The 19,658-nt window shown below is 47.1% G+C and overlaps 1 protein-coding gene and 1 long non-coding RNA gene across 12 annotated transcripts in view; one reads left to right on the top strand and one right to left on the bottom strand.

Annotated features, from left to right (window-relative positions):
* Nucleotides 1-19,658, top strand: part of tenm3 (teneurin transmembrane protein 3) — a 2,019,778-nt gene that overhangs the window by 1,536,989 nt on the left and 463,131 nt on the right. The window lies entirely within an intron of this gene.
* The window catches only part of LOC147124047 (uncharacterized), a 20,288-nt gene continuing 17,359 nt past the window's right edge, over nucleotides 16,730-19,658 (bottom strand). Inside the window, exon 2 of the long non-coding RNA XR_015075811.1 lies at nucleotides 16,730-17,031. This is a non-coding gene — a long non-coding RNA (uncharacterized LOC147124047). The remainder of the gene's footprint in view (nucleotides 17,032-19,658) is intronic.

A 19,658-nucleotide genomic window follows, 5' to 3' on the forward strand; every position in this document is an offset into this window, starting at 1 on the left:
TGTTGGAGCATAAGGGCCACCGCAATTGTGTCAAAAAGCCCATGTGTTCTATGACTGGAACCATGACCACTTAGCAACCAGGGTTAGAAAGCAAAGACCTTTTTGGTTTTCCGCCGTCTTTGCTGTTATGTGCTGAAAGCAAATATTAATTCCATTGGGAACATAAAATACCAATTTAGTAAAAGGTTTTGCTGATGGTACAGACTGGGAAAGAGGTTACTGCTGCGGGTAGCAAAGAAAGGAAAGGTCTGAGATCAGAGTGTTTTCAAATACGGACAGTGTTTTAATCCGCGTTGACAAGAATTCAGCAGCACTGTCTGTGAAGCCTTAAGCTGAGGTACTGTAGAAGGGAGAGGAGGGAGCATGTGTCTGCTGCTCAGTCCATGAATGGGTTTTGCATGCCTTGCCTTCTGTTGCAAAATGCCCGTTCGGCCTGCACATCCCGGTGACATTTTTTTTTGCGGAAGAGTTTATTTGCAGCACACTCATCTGCACTCTTTTAGCAGCAGCAGCAACATTGTTGCTATGCAACAAGATGCTTAGAGGGCCTCAGCGAGACAGGATCCCTTCGGCTGAAACATACGCAGGTTGTTTGTGTCCGTCAGGCGCCTCTTCATTAAGCAAGCAAATTAGTTTCTAAATGGCATCCATCAGTCGCACTGCTCATACCTTCCCGGTGATGTGCAACAACAGTAACCTCTGCAGCAAATATTAACCTTTCTGTGGTGACATTTATAACATCTTTCCACTGAATCTCTGTTGGCACAGTGAGGAGTTTATAGTCGACTGAGGCAGGTATGCCAATCCGGTATGTATGGGAAGAAACTGAAGCACGTGGAGCTGGTCCGAAAAGTGTCTCAGTTGGCAGCACACTCGCCTCTGAGTCAGGAGGTTGTGGGTTTGAGTCCCACTCCAGAGACTTGAGAGCACATAATCTAAGCTGACACTCCAGCGCCGTGCTGAGGGAGTGCTGCACTGTCGAGGCAGCCGTCTTTCGGATGAGACGTTAAACTGAGGGCCCTGTCTGACCTCCCAGGTGGATGTAAAAGTGCCCATGGCACTACTCGAAGAAGAGCATGGGAGCTTCTCCTGGTATCCTGGCCAATATTTATCTCGCCACCAACATCACTGTTTCATTGCTGTTAATGGGAGCTTGCTGTGCGCAAATTGGCTGCTGCGTTTTCAACATTACACTTTAAAAATACGTAATTGGATTGTAAAGCACTTTGGGACGTCCTGAGGTCGTGAAAGGCGCTAGATAAATGCAAGTCAGGTTGCTCTCAATTTACAGACTGCTCGAGCACAAGTTTAGCTCCATTCCCAAAGCTGGAGAGGCCTGAAGATCGTTACTGTGAGAAGTTTGAAAATATTACTGTTCCCCACCTAAACTGACATGTGGAACATTCAACCAACATCTCCAACAAAAAACAATTGGCTACTGATTCATCTCATTGCTGTTCGTGGCTCCCCCACTGCTTCCGTGCATCAACATAGGGATTAAATGATCTGGATCATAATCTCCAGAGCCGCCATACTTCAGCCAGCAAGTGATGTGATACTGTGATGCGGTTCAATAGAGAAGGATTGAGTCTACCTGTCAAATCTACCTAAAGGGTAAGGTAGCATCGTGGTTATGTTACTGAACTAGTAATGCAGAAGCTTGAACGAATAATCCGAGATGAATGTAGTTCAAATCCCACCGTGGCAGGTGGGGAATTTAAATTCAGTTAATAATAAATCTGGAATAAAAAGCTAGTATCAGTAATGGTGACCATGAAACTACCATTTTGTCATAAAAACCCATCTGGTTTTCTCATGTCCTTTAGGGAAGGAAATCTGCTGTCCTTACCTGGTCTGGCCTATATGTGACTCCAGACCCACAGGTTGACTCTTAACTGCCCCCTATGATTCAAGAAGGTGGCTCACCACCACCTTCTCAAGGGCAATTAGGGATGGGTAATAAATACTGGCCTTGCCAGTGACACCCACATCCCATGAACAAAGTTTAAAAAAAACAGGGGCAACATGTTGAGGCTGCTGCTGCTGAATGAAGTGGTGTCTCTATGCAGATACTTTAGATGAGGTTGGCTTCTATTTGCATGAAGGTGCCACCTTGGAACTAACTTGGGATCAACTAGTTTTACCTGAATCTTTAAATGCTCAAGTTTTTGCAATAAAATAACACGGGCCGGTTTATTCAATAACTAGTCACTAAAGTTAGATCTTTGGTTATCACAAATCACTAAATGATAACGAAGGTATTTGACGCTGCACCTAATAAAATCAGGTTGCCCTGGTTTCCACAGAATTGATCACTGATAATCCCATGGTGCGTGTAAACGCACAATGTTGGGCAGTTTCAAAATAGGATGCCAAACTCTCATCAACCACAATTTTTAAGTATATGAAATAAATACTAAATTAAAATTGCAACACAATAATTGAGCAGAAATTCCAGTTTTGTCAATTCGAACCACCCAACATCCACCTTCAGTGTCTCCATGTTTAATGCCCAATAGGTCGATTAGATAGAGTTTGCAAGTACTTAGTTGTGTAGATACACGCCACTGATAAACGCAAGGGCCTAGAAATTCAGTTGGCTGCGCCAGCTGTTAGCGCCTTAGGAGGAGTAGATCTCGAGCGCTAGGCGCTTAGCGCCCGGGCGCAGCGCGATCTGCGCCTCGCCCCAACTTCAGTAGACATTTAGTGCCGGCGCAAAGTCATTGCGCGCGCTCGTCTGCGCGCGCAGATCATGACGTCATTTCGTCGTGCAACGCCCTTTGTGCGCCCGGAACCGGAACTTCACTCGCGCCGCCCCATTGTGCGCCTGGTGGCCCGAACGACTGTGAAGTGGAACGGTACACAGCCGAGGCGGGCCGCGGGGAGCGCAAATTAAAGGGCACTCCTGCAGTAGAAAAGGCAGCCGTTTTGCAACACTCCTTCGAGGAGGAGGAGGAGGAGGACCCTCCCCAAAAACACAAATACACTAGTCTCGGCCTGTCAGACAAACACATCCACCCTCCCCCTTTAAGAGCTCACCGGAGCCAGAGTGTCTTGCCGGCAATCAGCAGCTCGCCGCAACTGCCCTGCGCCCAACTTCCGGTGTTAGCGCCCCGGGCTGCCGGCTGAGCGCCTAATGATAGTCGTGCATCGCCTGTTTTAGCGCAGCAGCAACCTCTTAGGGCGAGGCAACTGAATATCGGCGAAGTGGCCTCGACTTTGCGCCGGGCGCAAACTTTAGCGGCCGCCCGACTTTACCGCCCCAAAAGAGGCTATAATGAATTTCTAGGCCAAGGTGTTTCTGTGTTGTAGACTGTACTTCTTTCTCCTAGTCACTTTTATCTTTCAAGACTTCTGCAGAGGGTTAGTAGAACCAGTTTGGGGATGTGATCTTTGTGTGCCACTCTCTCACTTTTGCACTAGGTGTCTGAAACAAGTCTCTGCAGGCATGGTGTGGGCGCCACTGTGTAATACAGAGAGCCAGAGAAAGAAAGAAAGACTTGCATTTGTATAGCGCCTTTCACGACCACCGGAAGTCTCAAAGCGCTTTACAGCCAATGAAGTACTTTTGAAGTGGAGTCACTGTTGTAATGTGGGAAATGCGGCAGCAAATTTGCGCACAGCAAGCTCCCACAAACAACGATAGCGAAACACTGCGGATGCTGGAAATCCGAAATAACAACAGAAAACACTGGGAAAACTCAGCAGGCCAGGCAACATCTGTGGAGAGAGAAACAGAGTTAACGTTTCAGGTCGAAACCCTTCTTCAGAACTGAGAAAAAAAAGGCAGGAAATGAAACAGATTAAAAGGCAGTTTGGGGGCTGGGAAATGGGGGAGGGGATGAAAGAACAAAAGGGAAGGTCTGAGAGGTGAAGAGACATTAAGAGATATTCAAGACGAGACGAGATGGTAATAGGACAGGTAAAGAGACAAAGGATGGCTCTAGATGAAGCCTTTTTTCTCTCAGTTCTGAAGAAGGGTTTCGACCTGAAACGTTAACTCTGTTTCTCTCTCCACGGATGTTGCCTGGCCTGCTGAGTTTTTCCAGCGTTTTCTGTTGTCATTTCCCACAAACAACAATGTGTTAATATTTTTGTTATGTTGGTTTGAGGGATAAATATTGGCCAGGACACCGGGGGGATAACCCCCCCTGCTCTTCTTCGAAATAGTGCCACGGGATCTTTTACATCCACCTGAGAGAGCAGACGGGGCCTCAGTTTAACGCCTCATCCGAAAGACAGAGAACAAAAGTGTGGGACTGGCTCCCTGTATTTACTGAAGCAGGAGAACCTAACCTGATGGCGGATTCAGAGAGCCGCAGTTTTATCCGTTGCCTGAATAGCGCCTTGTGTGCAGCAAACTGAGGGAGACATGAGAATCTACCGTCAGCCGCACGCCTCTGGGATACAAAGTCCTTTTTAATGGGATTGGCTGCAGCACGGTACGGTGACACCTATTGCTCAGAGCACGATTGTTCCAGCCAAACGCTCCCCCTTGCTTTAATCCTGACAGGTGCATTGATCAATTCCTTCACTGATGCCAAGTAACTAGCAAGAATTACCATTAAAAGCACCAGACCAGAAAAAAACCCAATGTGATGCAGCTGCACTAGTGGGATTCACAACTACTTGTATTTTTTTAAATTTGTAGCTAATAGTTTTAAGATTCTGGTCTTAATATATAGAAATGTCGCTGAATTCAGTGATACTTGGCAACTGTAACAGCATGAACAGCCCTTGTTTGAAGAGTCTGAGGTTTTGCGATGGTGTCTGTCCGCTGTGCAATTAGGAAACGAGTCATTTCAGAAGTACACTAACAAAATGTTACTTATTTTGATTGACTTTCTTTATAAGCTCCTTCCAGGGGCTCAGTGGGTAAATGAAGGAGCTTGTAAAGAAAGCCAGTTATTAACTTTTTGTTGGTGTACTTCCTTTTAAACCCCTCCAAAATTGCCATTCTTCAAGTGTGAACCTTAAAACACCATTGCCCTACCCGAGATCAGCAGTGAGATTAGATGAGGCATTGAACCTGGATCTTCGGGTCTGTATGACTCTGTTAATACTGAGGTGTCCAACCTACAACCCTTGAGGCACGTCCTGGTAATCTAGCTCTTGAGGCCCAGGCACCTCAGCCCTGCAGGGCTGTCCACTTTTATGTCTTTGTCGATGATATAGGTTTGTACCATGGAGCCTGAGGGTCACGGATAAAGTTTAAGTCTATGCATTTACAGTCATCTCAAGTTACTGACGCTAATATATCTTGGTGTTCTGATCAGGATTCACCCTAATGAAGCAGAGAGTAGGAGTAAAGGATCAATGCTGGGACCACTGCTGTTCACAATTTACATTAGTGATTTAGACTTTGGAATCAAAAACACAATTTAAAAATTTGCAGATGACACCAAATTGGGAGGGGGATAGTCAATACTGAGGAGGACTGCAACAAATTACAGGAGGACATTAATAAACTTGCAGAATTGGCAAATGAAGTTCAACACAGATAAATGTGAGGTATTACATTTTGGTAGGAAGAATAGGGAGGTCACTTATTACTTGGAGGGTGCAAGCCTAGGTGGGGTAGAGGAACAAAGGGATCTTGGAGTACAAATACACAAATCACTAAAACCATCGACAGGTTAGCAAGGCCATAAAAAAAAAAGCAAACCAAGCACTAGGGTTTATTTCTAGAGGTATAGAATTGAAAAGTAGGGAAGTTATGCTAAACCTGTATCGAACCTTGGTTAGGCCACACTTCGAGTACTGCTTACAGTTCTGGTTGTCATATTATAAAAAGAATATGGAGGCACTGGAGAGGGTGCAGAGAAGATTTACAAGGATGATACCAGAAATGCAGGGTATACATATCAGGAAAGGATGAACAGGCTGGGCCTCTTTTCTCTTGATAGAGGTCTTTAAAATTATGAAAAATTTTGATAGATTGGATACAGAGAGAATGTTTCCACTTGTGGGGAAGAGCATAACTAGAGGCCATCAATATAAGATAGTCACCAAGAAATCCAACAGGAAATTCAGAAGAAACCTCTTTACCCAAAGAGTGGTGAGAATGTGGAACTCGCTACCACAGGGAGTGGTTGAAGCGAATAGTATAGATGCATTTAAGGGGAGGCTGGACAAGCATATGAGGGTTATGCTGATAGATTTAGATGAGGAAAAATGGGAGGAGGCTCGTGTGGAGCATAAATGCCGGCATGGACTGGTTGGGCCGAATGGCCTGTTTCTGTGCCATATATCCTATGTAATGAGCCAACAGGGCTAATTAACGGCGCTTTCCAAACCTCATGGCCAACATGTTTCAAACAGGATTAACTAGTGAATAAGAAATATAAACCGAACAGGGTTGAGGTGCCTGGGCCTCAAGAGCTGGATTAACAAGATGTGCCTCTAGGGTTGTAGGTTGGACATCTCAGCATTACAGAGCCGAAAGAGTGAAAAAGATCCCAGGGTCAATCGCTAATCTAATCTTTCTGCTGATCTCGGGTAGGGCAATGGGACATAAAGGTTCACACTTGAAGAATGGCCACTTAGAAAGGATCTAAAAGGCAGCTGGTACTTGTACACCAGTTAGCATCTTCAGAAAATAAAAGAGAGAAAAAGAGTTAAATAAAAGAGGTAATTGTCGCCCCAAGTGGCTAATACATAAGAAGGTTGTCTAGTGAGGGAATGCTACAATATCAACCTCTGCACACCCTCAGAAAATTAGAATAAAAAGCTAGTATCAGCAATGGTGACCACAAAACTACTGGATTGTCATAAAAACCCATCTAGTTCACTAACGTCCTTTAGGGAAGGAAATCTGCCGTCCTTACCCGGTCTGGCCTATATGTGACTCCAGACCCACAGCAATGTGGTTGACTCTTAACTTCCCTATGAAATGGCCTAGCAAACCTTTCAGTTGTCACCACCACCTTCTCGAGGGCAATTAGGGATGGACAATAAATGCTGACCAGTGACGCCCACATCCCATGAATGAATTAAAAAAATTCAAGTTATGTTTACTCTGGGTGAGTGGAGGCTAGTTTCAGTCACAGAATAAGGGATATTGGAATCAAGGGATATGGGGATAGTGCGGGAAGGTGGAATTGAGGTAGAAGATCAGCCAGAGCAGACTCGAAGGGCCGAATGGCCTGCTCCTATTTTTTATGTTCTTAATGTTAATAAAATCTGGTCATTTGGCTCGACTTAGGTTTCCCTTTTAAAAGATAGTGTTGACTGTTTCTGTTTGTTTGTTGTTTTGGGGAATGGATAGTGGGGTACAGGAGAAGGTTTCAAAGTAATCTTTTTATGACTGCCTCTGCAAGCCTTCCAAGTGCAAGTCTTTCTTTCCCTGTTCCAAAGTCAACCCTTTTAGGTAGAGATGGCCTGTTAGCCACTTTTAAATGAATGCAACTGACTTAAAATTGAATTGTCAGTCACTGTAAAAGGCCGACGGATTTTATTTTTTTTAAATGGAAGGTTCACCTTGTAACGTGTCATTCTTGTGAGTGAGTCAGCTCGGAGCAGTGGGAGTCATTAACACTGGAGAGCTCCCCTCCCCTCCACCCCGGTGATGTGTTCCCTTTTACAGGTGAAAGCTAAACTCACCTGGGAAAAAAATAAGACATCCCTTCTTAAAGGAGTTTCCCCAGGTAATAGCTGCCTTTAAGCTGCTGTGATGTTGATTGTTTGGCCAGAACAGTGAGGAGGCTAGTGATAGACTTCAAGAGGACATCGACAGGCTGGTGGAATGGGCGGACATGTGGCAGATGAAGTTTAACGCAGAAAAGTGCAAAGCGATACATTTTGGTAGGAAGAACTGGGAGAGGTAATATAAAGTAAAGGGTACAATTCTAAAGGGGGTGCATGAACAGAGAGACCTGGGGGTATATGTGCACAAATCGTTTAAGGTGGCAGGGCAGGTTGAGAAAACGGTTTAAAAATCATACGGGATCTTGGGCTTTATAAATAGAGGCATAGAATACAAAAGCAAGGAAGTTTAAAAAACACTGGTTCAGCCTCAACTGGAGTATTGTATCCAATTCTGGGCACCGCACTTTAGGAAGGGTGTGTAGGCCTTAGAGAGGCTGCAGAAAAGATTTTCAAGAATGGTTCCAGGGATGAGGGACTTCAGTTACGTGGATAGACTGGAGAAGCTGGAGTTGTTCTCCTTAGAGCAGGGAAGATTGAGAGGAGTTTTGATAGAGGTGTTCAAGACCATGAGGGGTCTAGACAGAGTAGATGGAAAGAAACTGTTCCCATTGGCGGAAGGGTTGAGAACCAGAGGACACAGATTTAAAGTGATTGACAGAAGAACCAAAGGCGACATGAGGAAAGACTCTTTTATGCAGTGAGTGGTTAGGATCTGGAATGCACTGCCTGAGAGGGTGGTGGAGGCAGATTCAATCATGGCTTTCAAAAGGGAGTTGGATAAGTACCTGAAGGAAAAAAATTGCAGGGCTACAGGGAAAGGGTGGGGGAGTGGGACTAGCTGAAGTGCTCTTGCAGCGAGCCGGCATGGGCTCGATGGGCTGAATAGCCTCCTTCTGTGCTGTAACCATTCTATGATTCTATGATAGTCGGGCCTCCCGTAGAGAGTGACCAGATGAAGGTTCAACCATTGGATTTTGTTAGACTATGGCCGGGAAGGCATATATTTCACTGGGTCTTACTGCTGCTTCCAGCCTGACTTCGGCCACTAAAAGCACCGGACCAGTGGCAGCGCAACCAGCAAGAGTTTTCACAAAGTAGGTGACCTGCTAGAGGTCTTTAAAATTATGAAGGGGCTCGGTAGGGTAGATGCAGCAAAGATGCTTCCATTTGTGGGGAAGTCCAAAACTAGGACCCATAAATATAAGATAGTCACTAATAAATCCAATAAGAAATTCATGAATGGCATTTTAAGGGGAAGCTAGATAAATATATAAGGGAGAAAGAAATAGAAGGATATGTTGATAAGGTGAGATGAAGTAAGGTGGGAGGAGGCTCACGCTGGTATAGACCTGTTGGGCCCAATGGCCTGTGCTGTGCTGTAAATTCTATGTCATTCTATGAGGTTCCAATATCATCTGTTGATGACGTTGTGACACAATGACATTGCACATATGCACAGGCCAATTGGACATGGCCGCTCTGCAGGTGCACAACCCCCAGAATGAATTTTTCTGGCAGTTCAGAGGGAAACCAGCGGTCCAAGTGCAGCATAAAATCAGTAGAGCAGCGCTCTTAGGTTACTCTCACAAGACTTGGCATGTAGCACAAAAAGACCTTTGCATTGTTCAAGAGCCACACTTGTGCCCCCGGTTCATGGAAGTGTGGGTCTCTGGCAGTTGGCTGCAGGCCAATGGCTGATTCACTAAAGTGGGAAACCCCTGTTTTTGAAGATAACAGGGTAAACGGAGGGGTGAGACAAGCAGCAGCAAGAACGATGAGGCGATAATAGGGTCAATGGAGGAGCACGGCAAGAGGTAGTAGGCAGAACTGAGGAGATAATAAGATGGATGGAGGTGCAAGGCAAGAGGTAGAAGGCAGAACTGAAGAGGTAACAGAGTGGATGGAGGGGCAAGGTAAGAGGCAGACAGAAGGCAGAACTGAGGAGATAATAAGGTGGATGGGGCAAGGTAAGAGGCAGAGAGTAGAACTGAGGATATAAGAAGGTGGCTGGAGAGGCAAGGCAAGAGGCAGAGAGTAGAACTGATCCAAAACTGGTAAGAGAGGTTCGGATGACCTCACCATATTCCCAATTGACTCAAGTATTTCTTGCGCCATGACATGCTTAAGAATCAGATTTTTGAAGATTGGGACATGGGCATCAATAGTATTAACAGTACTGCTGGAGTCCAGTACTTTATCCCAGCATGCCAGGCACATAACAGCCCTGTAAAGCACTCACTTCCAGTAAATATTAATTTAAATCACTTTTTTAAAATGTATTTGTTCATGGGATGCGGGCATCGCTGGCAAGGCCAGCATTTATTGCTCATCCCTAATTGCCCCTTGAGAAGGTGGCAGTGAGCCGCCTTCTTGAACCATTGTACTTTGTAGTGGTTTGGTACAAACGAGTGGCTTGCTGGGCCATTTCAGAGAGCAGTTAGGTATTAACCACATTGCTGTGGGTCTGGATATAGGCCAGACCAGGTAAGGATGGCAGATTTCCTTCACTAAAGGACATTAGTGAACCAGATGGGTTTTTATGACAATCTGGCAGTTTCATTGCTGATACTAGCTTTTTATTCCAGATTTATTTAATTAACTGAATTTAAATTCTCCAGCTGCTGTGGGGGGGGATGTGAATCCATGTTTCTGGCTCATTAGTTCAAAGCCTACTGGATTATTAATCCAGTAACATAACCACTATGCTACCATTCCCAATGGAGTACCACCCATATACTCGTGTGTGAGTCCAGAACATGGAGTCAAACTATAAGATAGCCACTAGCAGATTAAATAAAGAATTTAGGAAGAATTATTTTACGCAGAGAGTGGCGAGATTGTGGATCTCGCTGTCTCATGAATATATGAGGAAGAAGGGAATAGGGAGATAGGAGCGCAGTGTGGTAAGAGGTCATTCAAGCGGTAGGAGACCAGTGTGGCCTGATTCTGTGTGGTAGATTCTATGTGAGAAATGTTAAATCTGCTAACCAGCGGTTAGCTGACTGAAGACAACAGTTACATAGGTTGAAGCAGGAAAACACTTGTGAAAATTAAAAAGCTTTTGATATTTTCATGATAAAACTGAGGAGAATGATAGGGAATAAATGATCTTTTAACTTGCAATGGGAGTCCAAAATATAAGCACAATGCAAGCTGAAATCCTTTGGTGCTATTCCAAAAACAAGTAATAAAGCTTTCATCCAGAACTGAAGATCATTCAAAGCAGGGATGTTTATTAGCCATGATCTAATCATTGATTGCTGATTAATCACGCACAAAGCTGCGGAGATCTTAAGCCTCAGTCTTGAATGTATTATCGTGTCATCTTCACGGGCTGGGAGCCGATTGATTTCTCTGGTGAAAGCGAGAAAGAAAATCTTTTTAACCACTCTGGTTAATCCGCCCAACAATTTGTTAGCCACGAAAATATGTGAAGCCACACCAGACATCAGCAAAAAAAAAAGGGAAGTGAAGCTTTTTGAGTTTCTGAAGTTTGTAATGAGTACAAGGACACGGCTTGCTGTTCAGCAGCATTGGATTCAGTGCACTCTGCTGCGTACAACTGATTATCCACCACCTTCTTTTCTGCACCTGTCTGGAGTATATTCTCAGGAGGAATCCTTATAAAGTGCATTCTTGCTAAGTACCAGTGGTTCTTCCAGGACAGTTCTGATTTACATGCACTTACCCTGAGGTTATTTGTTTATTCAGGGACTCGGCCTGAGAAGTGTCTTCTGACTCGTAATTCATCAATGATTCGCTTCATTCCCCCTTCCCCATAAGCTTCCAAATTCTCCTCCATCAACTATCAGTTGGGCTATTGGGAGAACCCAGGTGATTCCTCACAGACTGGGTTGGAAGTTGGGTCCCACTCATATAAAAGCCAGTGGCTGGCTTTAGAACAGTAGTGGCAGAGACCAAGGAGCCTGCATTTAGGGGGAATTCTGTAAGGCACAATTCGGAAAGGGGAGCTGGGGAATGATTTGTTTTGGTTAGGAAAGGATGGGGAATGGTGTGTGATTGACTTTCGGGGAATGGTGTGTGACAAACAGAGTTTGGGGGGAATGGTGTGTGACAGAGTTTGGGGGGAATGGTGTGTGATAGAGTTTGGGGGGAATGGTGTGTGACAGAGTTTGGGGGGAATGGTGTGCGACAGAGTTTGGGGGGAATGGTGTGTGACAGAGTTTGGGGGGAATGGTGTGTGACAGATTGGGGGAAATGGTGTGCGACAGAGTTTGGGGGGAATGGTGTGTGACAGAGTTTGAGGGGAATGGTGTGTGACAGAGTTTGGGGGGAATGGTGTGTGACAGAGTTTGGGGGAATGGTGTGTGACAGAGTTTGGGGGGAATGGTGTGTGACAGAGTTTGGGGGGAATGGTGTGTGACAGAGTTTGAGGGGAATGGTGTGTGACAGAGTTTGGGGGGGAATGGTGTGTGACAGAGTTTGAGGGGAATGGTGTGTGACAGAGTTTGGGGGGGAATGGTGTGTGACAGAGTTTGGGGGGAATGGTGTGTGACAGAGTTTGGGGGGAATGGTGTGTGACAGGGCTTGAGGGGAATGGTGTGTGACAGAGTTTGGGGGGAATGGTGTGTGACAGAGTTTGGGGGGAATGGTTTGTGACAGAGTTTGGGGGGAATGGTGTGTGACAGAGTTTGGGGGGAATGGTGTGTGACAGAGATTGGGGGGAATGGTGTGTGACGGGGTTTGGGGGGAATGGTGTGTGACGGAGTTTGGGGAGAATGGTGTGTGACAGAGTTTGGGGGGGAATGGTGTGTGACAGAGTTTGGGGGGAATGGTGTGTGACGGAGTTTGGGGAGAATGGTGTGTGACAGATTTTGGGGGGAATAGTGTGTGACAGAGTTTGGGGGGAATGGTGTGTGACAGAGTTTGAGGGGAATGGTGTGTGACAGAGTTTGGGGGGAATGGTGTGTGACAGAGGTTGGGGGGAATGGTGTGTGACAGAGTTTGGGGGGAATGGTGTGTGACAGAGTTTGGGGGGAATGGTGTGTGACAGAGTTTGGGGGGAATGGTGTGTGACAGAGTTTGGGGGGAATGGTGTGTGACAGAGGTTGGGGGGAATGGTGTGTGACAGAGTTTGGGGGGAATAGTGTGTGACAGAGTTGAGGGTGGGAATGGTGTGTGACAGAGTTGAGGGTGGGAATGGTGTGTGACAGAGTTGAGGGTGGGAATGGTGTGTGACAGAGTTGAGGGTGGGAATGCTGTGTGACAGAGTTGAGGGTGGGAATGGTGTGTGACAGTGTTGCGGGGTGTGTGCGACGGTGGAATGGTGTGTGAAAGAAAGAGGTGAACTTAAAAAAGGGAAGAAAAAGTAACTGAGAAACAAGGGGACATACTGAAAGCGAACAGCAAGTGACAGTCCGGAGCTGATGGCCTACCTGTGTACACCAGACACCATAGAAAACCAGCTCCTAGAAATAATGGATAGTTCAACCATCATTCACTTTCTATTGAACAGAGAGACCAAGGGCATCCACCCGTGGAAAATATTGAATAATTCTACCCATTCGTCCAATTCAGCTTCAAGCATCCATTGAAGTCAGTAAAGGTGAAATAACAGGGCCAAGGAATGCCCTGTTTCTCCTCCAGGCCTCAGTCCCCCGTTTTTATATGTCTTATATGTGAAAAGTGCACGAACCAAACTGCTGTGCAACTCAAATTAATCGGAAATCCCATTGATGAAATATTTAAAGCACTGTCTTCGATAGAAATATGAAACTTTAACCTGACAGTTTCAGAGCATTCATGGCTATTTGTCATGACTGACTCCTCAGCATTCGTCTGAATCTCAGTAATTGGCAAATCAGCAACAGAGACTGTGTCGGGGTGGGGGAGTGGGGGCGGGGTGAGCTGTCCCTGGCAGTGATGGGGACTTCAGCAGCTGAGGCTGGGTGGAGGATGCCAGGGATGGAGTGAGAGGAGGAACTCATTTCGAAATACACTTGTTTTATATTAGCATCGGCTAACCTCCAGGGTGATGCAAATTCAACCGGACCAGTGTACTGACAATGGTTCAGACAAGGAGTGGGGAGATTGGAGTTAACCTGCTCAGGACCTTTTATTTGATTCAAATTATTAATGGGTCACTAAGATTCATAAATATAATTCTGAAGAAATAGAAAGAGGAGTTGGGAAATGGAGAAAATCAAGGGGAAGATCAAAATTGGGAAAGAGATTGGAAGAGAATGAACCTTACAAACATTAATCTGGACATTACAATGAGAGAAGGGTTTATTTTCAACACCTTTTTAAAGGTGCTTCTACACTTTAGGAGGATAATTTGGATATTGGGTGATAGTGTGGCGTACCGATAACAGAAAGGACACAATCCACTTTCCGGTCCGTAGACTATAAATCAGGCGTCATGCCTTTAAGAAGGATCACACCTTTAAGAAACTCGATCTGCAACATAGTTAAGCCCAGAGTGGGGGAGGAGCAGTCGAAGCTGTGCACTGATGAAAGGCAGTCGTACTTTGTGTAGTCTCTGACTCCATTTTGTGTTCAGCATGCAGCCTCAACAATTAAACCTTTTCTGTTGAACCTCTCCGAGTTCAGTATTTTTTGCTAGGAGTACGTAGACTCCTACAATAGTATAAAATGGTTGATGGAAATGAAAATCGGGACAGATGTGTAATGGGCAGCTGATGCGATAACACTATCGCCCAGTCAAATATACCCCCTAGGAGTGCCATTTCTCACTCATTTGGTTGCGTTCTATGGTGTAAAGCCGCCACGGTTTGGGTTCTAGGGTCTACAAAGGTTCCATCAGATCAAGGCGAGCAAGGTTTCTTTGAAGTGAACAAGGGGCCTCGATTTTAAACAATGGAGCCCAACAGGGCCACGCCGTCCGGCTCCCAACTCACCGCCTAGAAGCTGCTTTTATACCGGGTGAGACCGCGCCATCACCTCGGGTTCCTGACGCACAGGTCTCACGCAGCTGCGTGCAACCCGCCGGGAGACATTGAGGCCATTTCTGACCGGGCCTTTCTGTCAGCAAATCCACCGGCTTTACCTTCTGTGTGCAGCCAGCCGTGCAGGGCCCATGCACTGGGGGTCAGCCATGCAGGGCCCCATGCATTGGGGGCCAGCTGTGCAGGGCCCCATGCATTGGGGGCCAGCCGTGCAGGGCCCATGCATTGGGTGCCAGCTGTGCAGGGGCCCCATGCATTGGGGGTCAGCCATGTAGGGACCCATGCATTGGGGGCCAGCCATGCAGGGCCCATGCATTGGGGGCCAGCCATGCAGGGCCCATGCATTGGGGGTCAGCCGTGCAGGGCCCCATGCATTGGGGGCCAGTCATGCAGGGCCCCATGCATTGGGGGCCAGCCATGCAGGGCCCCATGCATTGGGGGCCAGCCAGGCAGGGCCCATGCATTGGAGGCCAGCCGTGCAGGGCCCATGCATTGGGGGCCAGCCATGCTGGGCCCATGCCTCAGGAACCAGCCATGTGGGCAGTATGCCTTTTACTTCACAGCCACAGCTGCAGCCTGTCAGGGACTTCCTGCTCAAGATGCTCCAGATGCCTTTTAGCTGTTAATACGGCCTTCTCTGGTGAGACCATTAGAAGGGGGAGTGGGGTTATGAGCACCCTCACATGTCTAGCTTGAAGGTTTGTAAGGCTGAAACGATTTAACACGTTACATTGCAGAGCTTGTCGAAAAACACAGTTAGGATTTTATTTTCTGGCTGCCGGATCTTCCCTGATGTCTAGAAGCGGTTTGCACAGGCCAGCGAGAAAACCGAGCGCTCAGTCTTGAAGAAGATGGCAGCCTCTCTGTCTGGTGGCAGCATCTATATATGACTCTGGGGGTGGGGTGGGTGCTCCTCCTCCAGACGGAACAGTGAAAACTCTGCCTAAGTTTGGTCTCGGCACCTTTGGCAACAACATCACTGGTAAAGTTGGGGCTGCCGTGGTCTTGGTTCCCAACTGTGTCAGCTGTGGCTCAGTTGGTAGCCCTCTTGCCTCTTGGGTCAGAACAGCGTGGGTTCAAATCTCACTCCCAAGACTTGAGCATAAAATCTAGGCTGCTGACACTCCAGTGCAGTTCTTAGGGAGTGCTGCACTGCCGGAAGTGCTGTCTTTCAGAGGAGGTGTCTGCCTTCTCTAGTGGATGTAAAAGATCCCATGGCACTATTTTGAAGAGTAGGGAAGTTCTCCCCAGTGTCTTTGCCATTAGTTATCCCTCAACCAGCATCTAAAAACAGATTGGGCTAAAAATTGAGCAGCGCCCCATTTAGGGTGCTAACTTCACCACGACGCTACTTTTAGCGCCCCGGAAAAATTAGCACCCCCGCGCCGGAACTTGAGTGGTTGTGCCCCAAGAGGGAAGCGGGGTGCTACTGGAAGCACCCCACATCCCTCTTGGGGCCCTGCAAGTCAATATCGCACCACGGTATTGCAGGCCTTCCTCCCCTTCTTAAAGGGGAGGGGCCTTGTGCAGCACGACCCGGGGCCCAGCTAGGCCCCCGGGGATCGGGAGTGCCAGCAAGAGAGCCCGGCACTCAAGAGAAGTGCCGGGCTCTTGGAGCGCAGCCGGCCACTCCACGGGGCGGGGGGGGGGGGGTCGTTCAGGATGTCTGGGACGGGAGCGCAGGTAGGTGCTGGCAGGCGGCCAGCAACAAAAATGGCCGCCCCGCACCTCGCCTTTAAATTGTGCCTCCCCGGCCGCAGGTAGGTCCCCCCTGACCCCGTCGGACATAGCGTCCGGCGGTAAGTCAGGGGGCGCTCCCGGAGATCGTGACTGGGGCGCTGCGCACGACGATGACGTCATCGCCAGCGGCGCAGCGCCGCGGGGCGTTACCGGTTAGCACCATTGCTAACCTCCCACTGAATTTCGCAGGAGGCGTGGGCGGCGCCGCACCCGGGCGCTAACGGGGCGCATAGCAACCCAATTTTTCCCCCATTATCTGGTCGTTATCACATTGCTGTTTGTGGGATTTGCTGTGTGCAATTTGGCTGCCGTTTCCTACATTACAACAGTGACTACGCGTCATCGGCTGTGAAGCAATTTAGGACGTCCTGGGGTCGTGAAAGGCGCTATATAAATGCAAGTCTTTCTTTAACTGTCATTATAATTATCAATCTTATTTATTCATAAATATTCTTGAGGATGAATCCATACAGTATTCCTTCAATAACACATAGGTCACATTAACCATCAGACAACACCCAATGAGATTGATAGTAAAATCATTCAAGACTGTATAATCGTGACCATGGGAATCTTCCTGTTCAAATCTCACTCTCCTCGGAGTGAAACTCAGGTTGTGAAAGCAATTGATTGGTTTGATGGTAATGAATCCTTGGTCCGTTAGCGGTGCTACCGCTGGGTCAGAGTGCATCAAACATCTGGTTCCCTTTTCATGCTGTTGGAGAAAATAGCAAGTTAAAGTCAGCCATGTAATTGAAAAGTTCACTGAAGTCAGAAGGTGAGGCTCTACAAGTGCAAGGTTCCCAGTCCGCACATGTGACACTGCTTTAAGTGTTCTGGCAGAGCTTTTCACTTCTCCAACACTCAGGTTAAAGTTTGGTTCGATGTGCAAAGTTGCCTTGCTGGGGAAAAGGTGGCACAGAAACAGGGTTTTTATTCCTTAGCCCAGCGATGGCTGGCATTTTTTATATTTTTCTACTGTGACGGACATGTAGAGCGGGACCTTCTGATCATGCTGGAGGCAGTTCCAGGGGGGACGTTAGGATGTTTGATGCGCTGCTTCTGAGACTTTTTTTTTTAAGATACAAAAGCCACAAAAAGAAAAGAAATCACCCAGAATCTCCGTCAGACTTTTGTCAAATGTTTGTTCCTCTGTCATTGTGTTTCCTGAATATTTGCTCTTACTGAGTGCAGCCAGTGTTTTGGTCGTTTAAGTCTGGCCAACATGCTTGCAGAAAGTTGGCTGTTGAAACCCCCCACCAGTCGGATTGCCACATTTCAAACCATACTGGGGGGGGTGTTGTGAGTTCTGATGTTTCCAATGCTGCTGATGTAAATTCACTGAAAAATCTTAATAACAAGAATGAATTGGAATAAATAGAGATTTGTCCTATGAGGAGAGATTGAGTAGATTGGGCCTATACTCTCTGGAGTCTAGAGAATGAGAGGCGATCTCATTGAAAACATATAGGCCCTGAACGTGCGGTCAGATGCGTACCAGAAGAATACACCACCGAACCGAAAAAAAAATCCGAATGTACCTGGTGTCTCGGAGCTTTGGACTCTTGGGGTCCTGGGCCTGCAGGCGTACGCTTGCGTAAAGGCCCACGGATCCCAGGGGCGCACGCGGTTCGCAAGCGTCCCTGGGATCACGTGGGCCTGGTCAACCAATCAAAAAGAGGGGATTCCTATGATGCTTATGGGGATTCCATTTACATATGGAATCCTCATAAGCATACTCGAAATCCCCAAATAAATAAGAATTCACAGCACTTACATAAAAATAAATATTCCCGTGTTCAAAATTAATTAAAAGACCCTTAATTAAAAGAACCTTGCACTTGTAGAGCCTCACCTTATAATTAATGAAAACATACACCTACACTTAAAATTAGTTTCAGTAACGTTTAGCCCATTTAAAAATATTTAAATTTATTTTTCAAAAATTACATTTTTATTTTAAATGCTTAATCAAACAAATTTTAAACATAGGTGTATGTTTTCATCATTGAAAATTTTAATTTTAACGTTTATTTTAACCCTTTAAAGCTTTTACCAGGCGCAAGGGTTTTGTGGCATTCGCTGGGCAGTAGTTGGGCAACTCTGTGTCAGCGAAAGTGTTTTTGCAGCGGATGTGAAGGATCTGTCAATACGAACTTGACAGATCGCAAGGTCCGGGTTTTCGCGCGTGCAGAAGCCCAGAACTTGCGGGGCCTTTCTAAAGGCTTCTGACAGCGCACTTTCAGCACCGTAATTTCAGGCCCAATAGATTCGGAGGGGGATTGACAGAATAGATGCTGAGAGGCTGTTTTCCCTAGCTGGAGGGTCTAGAACTAGAGGTCAGAGTCTCAGGATAAGGGGTCAGCATTTAGGGCTGAGATGAGGAGTTGTGAATCTTTGGAATTCTCTACCACAGAGGGCTGTGGATGCTGAGTCGTTCAGTATATTCAAGGCTGAGATCGCTAGATTTTTGGACTCTAGGGGGAATCGGGGGATGTGAGGATAGGGCGGTAAAGTGGAGCTGAGGTCAAAGATCAGCCATGATCTTATTGAATGGTGGAGCAGGCTCGAGGGGCCAAATGGCCGACTCCTGCTCTTATTTCTTATGTTCTTATTATTACAGGTAGACTATCCTTTATCCGAAAACCTCGGGACAGCCGAGTTTCGGATAAAGGAGAATTTCGGATTTCGGAAGGTGGGTCGGCGGGGGTCGCGGGGGGGTCGGCGGGGGTCGTGCGCACGACTTACGCTGACGCTCAGCGTAAGTCAGTCGGGGTCGGCGGGGGTCGGGGCCCGGCGGGGGTCGCGGGGGGGTCGGCGGTTGTCGGGGCCGGCGGGGTCCGCGGGGGGGGTCGGCGGTTGTCGGGGCTGGCGGTTGTCGGGGCCGGCGGGGGTCCGCGGGGGGGGTCGACGGTTGTCGGGGCTGGCGGGGTCGGCGGTTGTCGGGGCCGGCGGGGTCCGCGGGGGGGGTCGGCGGTTGACTTACGCTGAACGAAAAAAACCTTTCGGTTTTTAGAGGGTTTCGGTTTTCGGAAGTCCGGATAAAGGGTAGTCTACCTGTATATAAATGGACTTACCTATTTAAAAAAAAAACACAGGCTTGGAGCCAGTATATATATATTTATATTTTCCAGACACAACATTCAGACCACAACACCAGCTCCAAATTCAAACTCGCCCAGCAGATGAAAATAGCATCTGGGCTGGAGCTGGCGAAAAAGCCCTCATTCAGCTGGTCTATTTTTACTTTTGTGTAATAACGACTGAAAACAGCTCCTGAGTTTGACTGTGGAGAAAATACTAGTTTTTGGGTTGCTCAATTACGTACCGGAGGAAATGTTC

The sequence above is a fragment of the Somniosus microcephalus genome, chromosome 1 (assembly GCF_052327205.1).
Source record: "Somniosus microcephalus isolate GS21.2 chromosome 1, FLI_Smic_1.0, whole genome shotgun sequence".
In the NCBI taxonomy this organism is placed as follows: Eukaryota; Metazoa; Chordata; class Chondrichthyes; order Squaliformes; family Somniosidae; genus Somniosus; species Somniosus microcephalus.